The 12,197-nt window shown below is 36.8% G+C and overlaps 1 long non-coding RNA gene across 1 annotated transcript in view; it reads left to right on the top strand.

The window, feature by feature from the left end:
- LOC127463263 (uncharacterized) overlaps nt 1–12,197 on the top strand; it is a 38,469-nt gene that overhangs the window by 24,085 nt on the left and 2,187 nt on the right. The window contains exon 2 of the long non-coding RNA XR_007900714.1: nt 8,626–8,731. This is a non-coding gene — a long non-coding RNA (uncharacterized LOC127463263). The remainder of the gene's footprint in view (nt 1–8,625; nt 8,732–12,197) is intronic.

The following is a 12,197-nucleotide window of genomic DNA, read 5'->3' as shown; positions in this document are numbered from 1 at the left end:
AGCATGAGCCTTACTCCCTAAAAGACCTCAGGCTCTCTATCTCTCTCCTGATGAAATTAGATGCTCTTTCTCAGAAACCCCTAAAGCAGGAGATAACAGATCCAGTAGAATTCATTCAGTCTTGTGAAACGCTCGCTGTCATATCCAGGCTCATTCTTCCACCTTTGGAGGTGGCAGTGCTGGGAGAGTTGAGTGTGGGTTTTATTTATTCTTCTGATGAAACTTTTGCATGCTGTGTGAAGTAATTGAATGCACTTAGACTTTTCAGATCTCTCCAGCCTCTGTAGTCCTCTAAAATTGCTGTATGCAGTGTGAGTCAGTTTAAGAGGACTAATTGAGAGAATTTCACTCTAGCTGATTTGAGACACTCTGATAATATATTCCCTTGGGAAGCGCGTGAGGTAGTTCAAGTCATCTCGAGATTTAACCTTGAGTGTCACATATATGAGGACATTAAAAGATAAGGACAAAAGATACAGTACTTTTTTTTCCTTAATTTCATAGAAGAAAATGTTTTTTGGCTTTTTTTCTAAGAATACCAGTCAAATATGGCCTCACAAGGGAGAAAGGCAAGGTACTTCTATCATTTGGGAATTTTCTTTGAGGACATAAGTATTCTGGGTGTGCTTCAGTCAGAAATATTATTGGCAAACTTTAGATAGCTGTAAACGTTAGACTTTTCAGGAGCAAAGAGCTGCTGAAAGGCTCCAGATAGGTGACTTTTAAATTCAGCATGTAAATCCCGGGCCCTAATCTTTTTATGAATCTAGCCTTATACTCCTGTCCTTGATCTTGATCTTCTGATGGCTGAATGAGAAAAGCCCTACAGAGTGAGAACACTCCCTTTCTATAATTGCAGGGTGAAATCCCAAACAAATGGCAAGGAACCCATTGACTTCAAGTCATGCCAGGAATTCACATGTGGTTTTGGTTTTATTGTAGGTCTTTCCCCTTTGTTCATGAGCATTGGCAGTGAACCTAACATAATGAGACTTACAGAGCTTCCCTGGACAATATTATTAAAAAAGAAAAAGGAAGCTGTCTAATGTATCTAATAATAACTGAATGATAGCAAGCTATTCAAAATTAATGAGTTGGCATACAGACTTCTTTTCCAGACGTTACCAGTTAGTCTGTATTTACACACAAAAAACCGTAATATGACAAAAAAAAAAATCAGAGGTTTTTATAAGCTAAGAATATCTTATTTAACCCAACTCAGTCTAAATATTTTTCCATCCTTTTATCTGAAAAAAGATTTGGGATGCTTGATCAGAAAAAATGTAAGTACCAATACACAGTTTTTTTCTCACTTCATCAAATGTTTTGAAATTAAGTGTTGTGAATACTATTATTAATACTTTATGTTTTCTACTTGTTCTTTTTCAGATTATGGTGCCAGGATTTCTGTTCTTACTTGTCATTACGTCTTTTACGTTACCTCCTTGCTTTGTAACTAACTAAAATGTAATTGTTATGACCAAATTGTTCCTGCCAGTTAGAACATAGAGCATATAGCAAAAATTCTAGCAACTACATGTCTCATGGAATATTTTAAACTTTAGTTTTACTTCAAATTAACTGATTATAAATTAACTTGATATAGCTATTAGTTTTTTGGAATTGTTGTACATATGGCCCGCATATTTGTTTGCCTACAGACACTTCTCTGCTATTAAACTCAAATTGGTTGTTGTAGTGGGAAAATGTTTGTGTAATGTCCAAAGTGTTCTTCATAATAAGGTTAACGAGTAAGTAATTGATTTAAAAATTACCCCCAAATCTGTCCACTTTGGATAGTTCTCTGAGTTTATATTGCAGAATAGCACAAATGTGTCCTTTATTGGAAAGAGCCTTGACTACTTGGCTATGGAGTTGGACTCTGTGTTGTATTCTTTTTCTCTTGCTTATTCCCTCACTTAGTAACACACATTACAGGAGATACTTACAAAGAAACCATTTGAGTCTATGCTGTCACAATGACCAAGATTTTGATGCTGGATTTGGTTACATGCACTTGTTTATTCCAGTTCCTGTTCTTATGGAAAGGATACACTTGCTTATAAAATTTGATTAAAATATTTTTGCTCTTTATTTCTTAGTTTGTTTTCAGTGTAAGCAGCGTCTGCTTGTATCTTCAACAACACTACTAAATATCTTTCTGGTTGCATCCCTCCATTGTTTTTAGTTGAATGTTCACCTCTCTCTAGTTACGCTGTGTAATACTTTTTTTCATCGAGTCACACTTACTTGTATGCTACTTACGTATAACATTTCCTTTTTCTCTGTAATTGCACATATTCCAGTTAGATGCGTTAAAATTCCCAACTATTGCAAAGCACTCCATTTTATCTATGTGCCAGTATCTCTGGCAGGAGTACTTTTGGGTTCCAATGTCTTGTCCTTCACCAATGTCATTTTGGCCATGAGCAGGGCTTTCCTGAGGTTTGGAGAGGAAAAGGGTGTGCCTTTGCAGACCCTTTCTGCCTTTCTGCAAAGGTCACCTCCTGTAAGGTGATAAGAGCTTCTGGCTCCTGCTATTGTTACACAGGACAGTTCTGATTCTGAGCAGAAAAGTGTCTAGGCAAGACATAGGATACAGTGGCCTTTTTGCTGTTTCCACCCTGAGGCACTGCATGCCAAGGGCTGTTCTCAGCACAAGCTGGAATCTTTTGCATGGATACAATTATATGTAAACGTGTAGGACTCAGTTTCATAAATTGGATTCCAAACTACTGCTAAAACCTTGCATGCTGAAATGTTAATATTTCATAATTAAGAATATTACACAGAAATTATGTTTTTTATGTTATGTGTAATTTTTCCCATTCATCACATTTTAGATTGTATTTTACATTATCATTTGGATGCATTTAAGCTTTTTGCATCCAACTTTGTTGAATAATAATTTATCTGTCATCTGTTAATCTCTGCTTGATAGCTAAACAGCCAAGTCCTGGCATCACAACTCAGGATATTTGCTAGTTTACTGCTATTGCTTTCATGTTCATTGTTTGTTCTGTAATGGCCTTTAAACTAATTTCCCATGCATATTTGGGCTAGAACGATTTTTTACATAATGCCTTAGAGGAAAACAAGGTTCTTCTAATAGCAATTAAAATTAGCAATGATATTAGGCTAGGAACTTCAAATCACATCTCACTCTTGTGCAAATTCCCTTTTATAATTTAAAGAAAAAAAATCAATTTTCAACGATGTTGTATACTTCATGCATTATACACAGCTTAAATGATTTACTTCTTGTTTTGGCACAGGCATAGTTGAATGATATAAGAGCTAATTTTGTTTTTCTGCTTTAATAGCTTGTATTGTCTGCATAATGAACTCTTTCTGAGTTTCATCAGGAGAGTTATGCTGTTCATACACTTCTGCTAGTGAAAAATTTTCTGCTTGTTCTCCAAGAAGTTTATCTTACCTGTAGTCTGAAAGAACCATTCACGAAGGTATCTGGTATCAAGCACCATTCACAACTAATCGGGCAGGTATCAGGAAGATAAAAATCTAGAGCTGGGCTTCCTCATTAGGATGCAGGAAGTGGATGCAGGAAACTGAAGTGTGGAACAAAGCATCAAAAGAAGTTCCCAGCCATGCTACACTTTTTGACAAATGACACTGTGATTTTTAGATTGAATCATATAAGGAATAATGCCTTGGAGAGATGGTCAAAGAAGAGGCTTTTTGTAGACAGAGAATGGCAAAGAAATAACAATGAGGACTAACACATAGATTAAGAATTTGAGATATCTGGACTTTTGCAATGTTTTTCCATTTGAAAATATTTCAGAAACTGAGCTTCTTTCTATTTCTTCTGTAAAGAAAGAGTTAAAATAAAGAAATGAAAGGGGAAGTTGGGAAGAAGCTTTTCACTTACACTCTCAATGTTCATCATAAACTAAATAAAGCAGATGAGAATAAAGCAAGACTTACTAAAAATGATAAAAGATCCTAGAAGAAAGTACAAATGCAGTTTAGAGTATGTGACAGCTGAAAGGCAGTAGAGCCACTGGTAGGCAGCAGAGGTAGGGAAAAGATCCTGCTGAGGATGAGGCATTAGGCAGTGAGGAATAAAGGAAGTGCTTGTAAGTTAGCTCAGGCCAATGTACAGTGATGATTTATTTTTATGTTTCTGAGACAGAGGCTAGTATGTTTTTGTTTGCTGGTTATCTTAAGCTGTGTAAGATCTATAATAAATATTTACGAGAAATCACGTGTTTAATGGATAAAAATTAGCTTTAAAATAAATATTTTTTATTTAGAAAGTCTTTGCAAGAATATTAAGTGGATCAAGGTGAAGAAAATTTTTATTTTTTTTTTTTTTAATAATAAGCATGCCTCTGTCTGCCTGGGTTTAAACTGAGTGTTTGAATCCTATATTTACAGTGAAAGAAGGTGACAGAAGATAAACAATGTCAATGTTGAACATATGTGCTTTGCTTCACTCATTTGAGGTTTGTCAGCCAGGCTACGTAGGTAGCAAAACAAGTTAAAACCCTCATTGTAGTCCATTCACTCTTATAGATGGGATTCCTAGAAGTTAAATTGCAATGAATACCAACTGGAAGTCGATAGATGAAAGAAGAGAAAACACTCTGGGGGCTCAGATATGACACAGACACGCAAACAGGATTTGCAAAAGCTGAAGGCCATCTTTAGTGCTGAGGTAAAGCAAAGCTTCTGCCATTTGTGAAATATGTTAAGAGAATCGATATAGATTATGTGATACTATACAGTGTTTAGGCATTTTCTGTAAATCCCTAATGACTGTATCTACCTAAGAAGATTACAGCTATGAGACTTGGGAAATCAAAAAAAACATAAAGAAAAAGGAAAATTGGCTGGTGATATTCTTATTGTTCACACACTTCTGGTTTGAGTCATTCAGAGGTCTCCATCCCAAGCATTCTGTGAGAACACTGATCAGTTATAATTTTTGAGAATTTTTGTAGGCATTGACAGTGTTGATACTGGTTTCTGCAGACATATCTTGATGAGGCCTCTTCCAGAGAGTTGATAGGGCTAAGTTTCAGCATGACAGATCCAGTAGCTTACTCTATTTACTATCAGTAGGTAGTTTTTCTGTCTGTAATAGCATGGTTTGTCATATAGGTTCTGAGGGAAAGACGGAGCAGTTCAAGAGGAAAAAGACTCATTCCTTTGCTTTTATTCAAGCCAAATCTGGATGAGGGATTTTGCTTGCATGGAACTATCTGAAAAGTACTTTTTGCATTAGGCTGAAGAATATAAAAACAACAAAAAGTATTAGGTTACAAATAAATAATGCAAGTAAGTAATATCCAGGTTATAATATCTCTTCCTTTACAGTTTGCATATTTCTTTACCTGGTGAGGAATAGAAATATCAGAGAAACTCAATTATTCAGATGACCTGGACAATCTAAACAAGCACCACTCCTAAAGAAACATTTGACATGAAGAAATAAGTGGTTTCTACTTACTCAGCACTCAGAGCACTGTACCTCAGTGCCCATCTATGGAAGAATTGAAATTGCAACTATACATCTTCAAATTTCGGGACTGGAGGAAAATTACACTACTTTGAAGATATTTCCTTGACTAAAGTTTCAGTGAGGTTATGGCAAATGCTGCTGCCTCACCCTGAACTGCACTGTGGAAATGTTTTCCCTGATCTTACCGACATTACACAGGAACAATACAGTTTCTCTGCTTTAGCAAAATAGAGCTTGTTTACCATATTATGTGAACCTTTGATGTACCTCAGTTGAAGAAAGTGCAGCAACTAAAACCTGAGTCATGGCAGCCTGTAGTACTAAAGTTGAAAGGGACATTAAAGATCACCTAATTCCAACCCCCCAGCCATGGGCACGGACAGCTCCCAATAGACCAGGTTGCTCAAAGCCCTATCCAACCTGGCCTTGAACACTTCCAGGAATGGGACATCCACAGCATCTCTGGGCAACCTGTTCCAGTGCCTCACCGCACTCACAGTAGAGAATTTCTTTCTAATACCTAATCTAAATCTACCCTCCTTCAGCTTAAAGCCATTGCCCCTTGTCCTATCACATGCCCTTGTAAAAAATTCCTCTCCAACTCCCTTGCAGGTCCCCTTTTGGTATTGGAAGGCTGAAATAAGGTCTTCCTGGGGAGATCTTATGTCATATTATCACTCGGTGATGCAGAAAAGAAGTGGTGCAATTGGCACTCAGGGACTTCAGTTTACTATTTCTTATGTCTTAGTTGACATGCAAAATAAAGCAAATTGCCACATAGAAAGAAAATTAAGGTCTAATATTATAGAGTTACTGTCTGTCCAGGCTTTCAAAAAAACAAACAATCTGAAGAATATGTTGAATATATATTTTGGACATGTTGTATTCCTTTTCAAAATAGCATCACTGTCATGCCTCTTGGTATGACTTAAGAAGTAAGTGTGCTCATGATGTCCAATTCTCCAGTATGATGGTTTAATAAACAGTCTCAGAAAAAAAAATCTGTAAATATTCCTATTCATTTAGCAAAAACATAAATGAACCATATGAACAGACAAGAAAAAAAAGTATGTCAAGTACTGTATTAGATATTACATATACTTTTGAAAGTTCAGTATAAGGGATTTTTTTGAAAACTCCATAAAAAAGTTTGGCAGAATAAACACCTGAAGAAAAGTACAGAGATCAGTGTTTACAGAGCCATAGTGCTGTCCACTCTTTTATATGGATCCAAATCATGGGTCATTTACCACCACCACCTGCGACTCCTAGAACGCTTCCATCAACGCTGCCTCCGTACAATCCTAAACATTCACTGGTCAGATTATGTGACCAATACATCTGTTCTAGAACAAGCAGCAGTCACAAGTATTGAGGCCATGTTGCTGAGAACACAGCTACGTTGGGCAGGACACGTCTCCAGGATGAAGGACCACCACCTCCCTAAGATCTTGCTTCATGGTGAACTTGCCACCGGCTGCCACAAGAGAGGAGCCCCAAAGAGAAGATACAAGGACTCCCTGAAACAACATCTCAACCTTGGCCATATTGATCAACATAACTGGTCTACTCTGGCCTCCAATCGGGAGGTCTGGAGACACACCATCTCTAAGGCTGCTGATGCCTTTGAAAATGCCCGCAGGATCACTCTCAAGGAGAAAAGACAATGCAGAAAGAATCGTGTCCTGTCGATACCACCTAAGGAGTCTTTCTGCTGTGCCTTTTGCAACTGGACTTGTCTATCTCGTATTGGCCTTTTTAGCCACCAGCGCACTTGTAACAAACGTGGGTAGAGCCCTTCCCAAATCTTCGTTCACGAAACCTAGCCATGAATGATAAGGGATTGCAATAAATCTAGGACCACCTTCAAACAGCTTAAGCACCAGTTAAATTTTTGAGTAGTATTGCTCTCTACTAACAAGGCATCTATGAAGGTCTGGGGTTGACCAATAGAAGACAACTGGCCCAGGGATTTAAGTAAAATTTAGGTCAAATGAATACATCTATAAAGCACATTTCAAAAAATGTCCAAAAAAGTAAATCCAAGTTGCAGCTCGGCAGATTATATGCTCTATGATTCACCATGAGATAGTCATCTGAAGAGCAAACATTTCTGTTCAGAGAAGAAGTTAAATTAATGGGATATATACATATATATATATATATATATATATATATATATATATATATATATATATATATATATATGTGTTAAGACTTTTGGGAGTCCATTTCAGATCCTGGTTTTTTTTTTTAATTTGTTTGTTTGGTTTTTTTTTATTTTTTTTGTCGTTGTTGTTGTTTATTTGTGGGGTTTTTTTTGTGTTTTTTGTTGTTTTTTTTTTTTTAAGACCAATGCTGTTTTAAGTTTTTGGATCAATATTTTTTTTATTATCTTATTAAAATAAAAAAATAGTAATGAAAAGGTTGCTTAAAAAAATTATGTTAAATTTTTTGTTTAAAAGGTATAATAAAAAATATTTTGGGCTTTACAATAAGGAATATAATTTAAAAAATAAATATAAAGCTAAAATATTGAGACCTTTCTATTTTCCCCAAACAGTCTCCATTTCTGGCTGAGTTTATTAGTTGATTTGATCCAAAGTTCCCCAGTTCCAGTCCCCTCCATAGTTCATTTACTCTACACAAAAGCTTATTTGCCCAGCTCTGAAGCCAGACTTAAATCTCAGCTCTTTTGTAATTACTCCTGGAAACAGACCAAATTTCTAAAAGTTGCAAGTTTCAGAGAAAGTAGTTTGGTAAAAGAGTGTATTCTCAAGACCTGTATTTTTACTTTTCAAAGAAAAAATGTTAATTCTGTAATGCTTACTCAGTAGTGCACAAGCAGTGGTAGTCAGTGGGTACAGTTAATATGTTGTAATAATGTAATATTGCATATCCTGACCTTTAAAAATTGATGTCGTATATATCCTGCACATAGTAAATCTAACTCTTTTACAAAGGTTGGAAGAGTTCCTGAAGCATTTTGGTCAATATTAATGTGTGTTTTGTACCAGCAAAATGGAGAGAGAGATTTTATGGAAAAGAATGAGGTTTTCCAGAAATGCTAATTTTTTTTTTGCTTTGATATTCAAAATATAATTTTTGAAAGAGTCTTAATATTTTTTCCATTTCAGAAAATGAAAAGCATTGAGGTACTGAAGCATTTCTCTTATGAGGAAAGGCTGAGAGGCCTGTTCAGCCTCAAGAAGACATGACTGAGGGGAGACCTCATCACTGTATGTAAGTATTTGAAGGGAGGGTGTCTGCTCGGTGTTGTCAACCAATAGAGCAAGAGGCAACAGGCAAAAACTGATGCACAGGAAGTTCCACCTCAATATGAGGAAGAACTTCTTTACTGTGTGGGAGACTGAGCACTGGAAAACGTTCCCCAGAGAGGTTGTGGAGTCTCCCTCACTGGAGATATTCAAGGACCATCTGGACACAATCCTGTGCAATGTGCTCTAGGATGACCCTGCTTCAGATGGAAGACTGGACCAGATGACCGACCCACTGTGGTCCCTTCCAACCTTATCCATTCTGTGAATCTGTGAATTTATGTCTCTTCAAAGTGCTTTCAACTTGAGACTCAAAAAAACAAAGCCAGATTTTACCACAAGATTTTACAGACCATAAAAACCCCAGACATATTTTCCCCACAATGTTACCACATTTGGGTTTTATTTAATCGAGTGCACAACATTTGTCTCTATTATAATGATCATCACTTTACTGCATGGCATCAACCATATTGAGCTTTGCAACGGTTTGTTGCTTATAGCCCAGTTTGGAGTGGTGCAGTAGAGAAAGTCAAGTCTGCTCCTGTATTAGGAAGGTCTTGGCTCAGTTTCCCTGTACATACTGGGCATTTCTATGCAGCTGACACATGCAAGGGGATGCAGGTAATCTTACTGCCATTCTTTCATTGTGATTTCAAAAACAGAGAGAAGGCAAAGCCAAACAGTGCTGTAGAAAAAAATTTTCAGGCACATGTTTGACCAGAGCATCCCTGAGGTGCCTTAAGAGTCTCACTCTGCTCTCTTCTTTCAACTATTGTAGATGGATTATTATTTGTATTAATTAATAAAATTATTAATATTTATGGTTATTTTGGCTGTATGTGCAGAACTACAGAATGTATTACATTTGATGATTAAAAAAATCATCTACCATCTTTTTCAGACTGATAAAAATAATGTTTAATTCTAAAATAACTGACAGTGAATTAGAGGCAGAGGTGCTACAGTGAAATGTCACTGCAGCAATCCTCACAGAGGAGAAATAATAATTAAACGCCTTTCAGAGACTAGGACCCAAGTTCCAGAGCTACTTCATTTAAAAGCTGTACTTTCTGAAGCCCACTACGAAGTACTTATAGTATAAAGACTGAATGGTAGTCAAACTAAGCACTAACAGTCTAAAGTAAATGAAAATAATTGAAGGAAGGAGTAGAATGTACAGTGCAATTTATAGAAACCTAGGATGAAAATAGGTGAGGATTCAATATATACAATAAATTACATACATTGGTGACTATTTAACATCTTGTGTCTGTCATGTATTTGCTTTATTTACTGTGAAAACTAGAAAGAAAAATGATCATAAAATATTTAAGAGTCAATGTAAATGGAAAAAAATGTTTTCCCAGGGTAATGGACTCCTCCAGCTATTAGGCAATGAAGCAAAGTAGAAACATTTATTTTCCAGGCAGAAGGCAGTGCTTCTGAGACAAATTTCTATGATAATGAACATAAAGCAGGCATAGAATATAATTAATCCAGAGGTGTCTGATTTTATACAGCAAGCACAGAATGAGCAGCAATGGCTGCTCTCCACAGCCTAGCTGTTGTGCCCAAGCCCCATTTCTCATGCCAGTGCTGCCAGGGTTCAGTGTGCACAGTGTCCATCTCCAACTGCATATTGACTCCTGGAGACTGAGGCAACTGGAAGCTGACTCTCGACCTGCTGGCTGAAAATGTGATGTGTTTCCTTTCTGACAGCAGTGATGTTTCTAGCATGAGGGGCAGGCTCAGACAAACTGCTTTTTACTTTACAAATGTCCTTTATTTGCTTCCTGTGAATGCAAACCTTTGCGAGGGAAGAAGCTCTAACCCTCCTTCCCAATGATTTTCATAGGTGACATTACTTTTCCCCACAGTTATTTTTTTATGCAACTGCTGCCCACCTGCCCATTTGTCTCAGAATGATGCTTCCCCCAAACCTTTCAAACACCAGTTCAGACAGGTTTTTAACCCCCTCCTCACGCATCCTCTGTACTTTACTCTGGGCACAACTGGCACTTTGTTTTCCTGCTGATTTCTCTCAGTTTGATTCTCAGCATCTTTCGGTCTCAGATTTAATGTATTTTTGATGATACACAGAGTATGAAGAAGTCCCCGACTTCCCCACCTTTCTCAACTCTTCCTCTTTCTTTAATATTTGTTCAACATTTTAATATTCTTTTCATGAATTATCATATTTAAATGTCATCTCTGGCTAGGTTAGGGTTTTTTGTTTGTTTTTTTGTTTGTTTTTTGTTTGTTTTTCACACTTGAACATGTATTTCTTCATCAATTTCAGATATATTTGCTTTTACCATGGGAGTAATCCTTTCTATTCCTTCAGAAAAACAGTCACTGATCTAAAAATATAACTAGGCAAACACATTTTTAATTTTTTTTAATAAACAGTTCACTGAGATATTGTCACTGTAAAGCATTCAATGCCGAATAAGTAAATGCAACTTGCTGATACTTTTAAAAATACACAGGATAAACTCCAGGAAGTCAGAATTTCTGTCACTCCGAGCACTAGCACTAGATCCTAGACAGATCAGGCTCAACTTGTCAAAACTTCCCCTTGTGATTTGAAGTACATGTATCTGATGCTGGGACTATTTGGTCACTAGGGCTATTTGTGCTGGGTCATATAACTTCAAACAAAGTATTTTACACTCTACTCTCTCCTTTCCTCTTATCTGATAGTGGTTGGGTCTGCTAGTGCTTAATGTAAAACCATTAAACACCACTTTTTTTTTTAATCTTAAATCAGTGCTTTCCTAAATTGATGCTATTATCTACTTTAAAAAATGGATATTGTGGATATGTATATAATAATAGTAGTAATAAACACTGCTAGACTTCCCAAAAGTGCCTTTACCACTTAACATTTTCATTACCATTGCTCTGTCTTACAGCCACAGTTAATAAATACAGAAATACCTGGGGATTCACGCTACGTCTTTGTTCCTGTTGTGTTTCATAGCTATCACTCAAGTTATGTTAAAGCATTTCATGAGAATAGTAGGACTCTGGCATCAGCTTATGCAACGTTAAGAATCAACTTTTCATTATTTTCTAGCCAGATTTGTTTATTTGATTCAATCTTATTGGCAATGTGAAGGTTTATGAGTATTCATACGACAGATGCAGGTACCCGACCTGGCTCTGCTTGCCCTAGGGAGAGAGCTGGAAGCATTGGGTAGCAGTGATGTAGACAGAGCTGGGATAGCTTCATGCAAGCCGGGTCATGACTTGAAGTGTGTAGTAGTTCCAGTGAGGTGAGTCTATGCTATTTACAGGTACTGGATGAGAAATCTGTACAGCACTGCTGGTTTACCACCTCAGGTTTCAGTGAAGTTAGTGAGACAGTGCTGTTAGGGGAATTGCATTTGGTGCAGGCATTGAAACATGCAGGGGATAAAACCAAG

This window comes from Manacus candei, unplaced genomic scaffold (genome assembly GCF_025592945.1).
Source record: "Manacus candei isolate 608988 ecotype Guabito, Panama unplaced genomic scaffold, ASM2559294v1 h1tg000008l, whole genome shotgun sequence".
Lineage (NCBI taxonomy): Eukaryota > Metazoa > Chordata > Aves > Passeriformes > Pipridae > Manacus > Manacus candei.
This window is presented reverse-complemented; position numbering and strand designations above follow the sequence as displayed.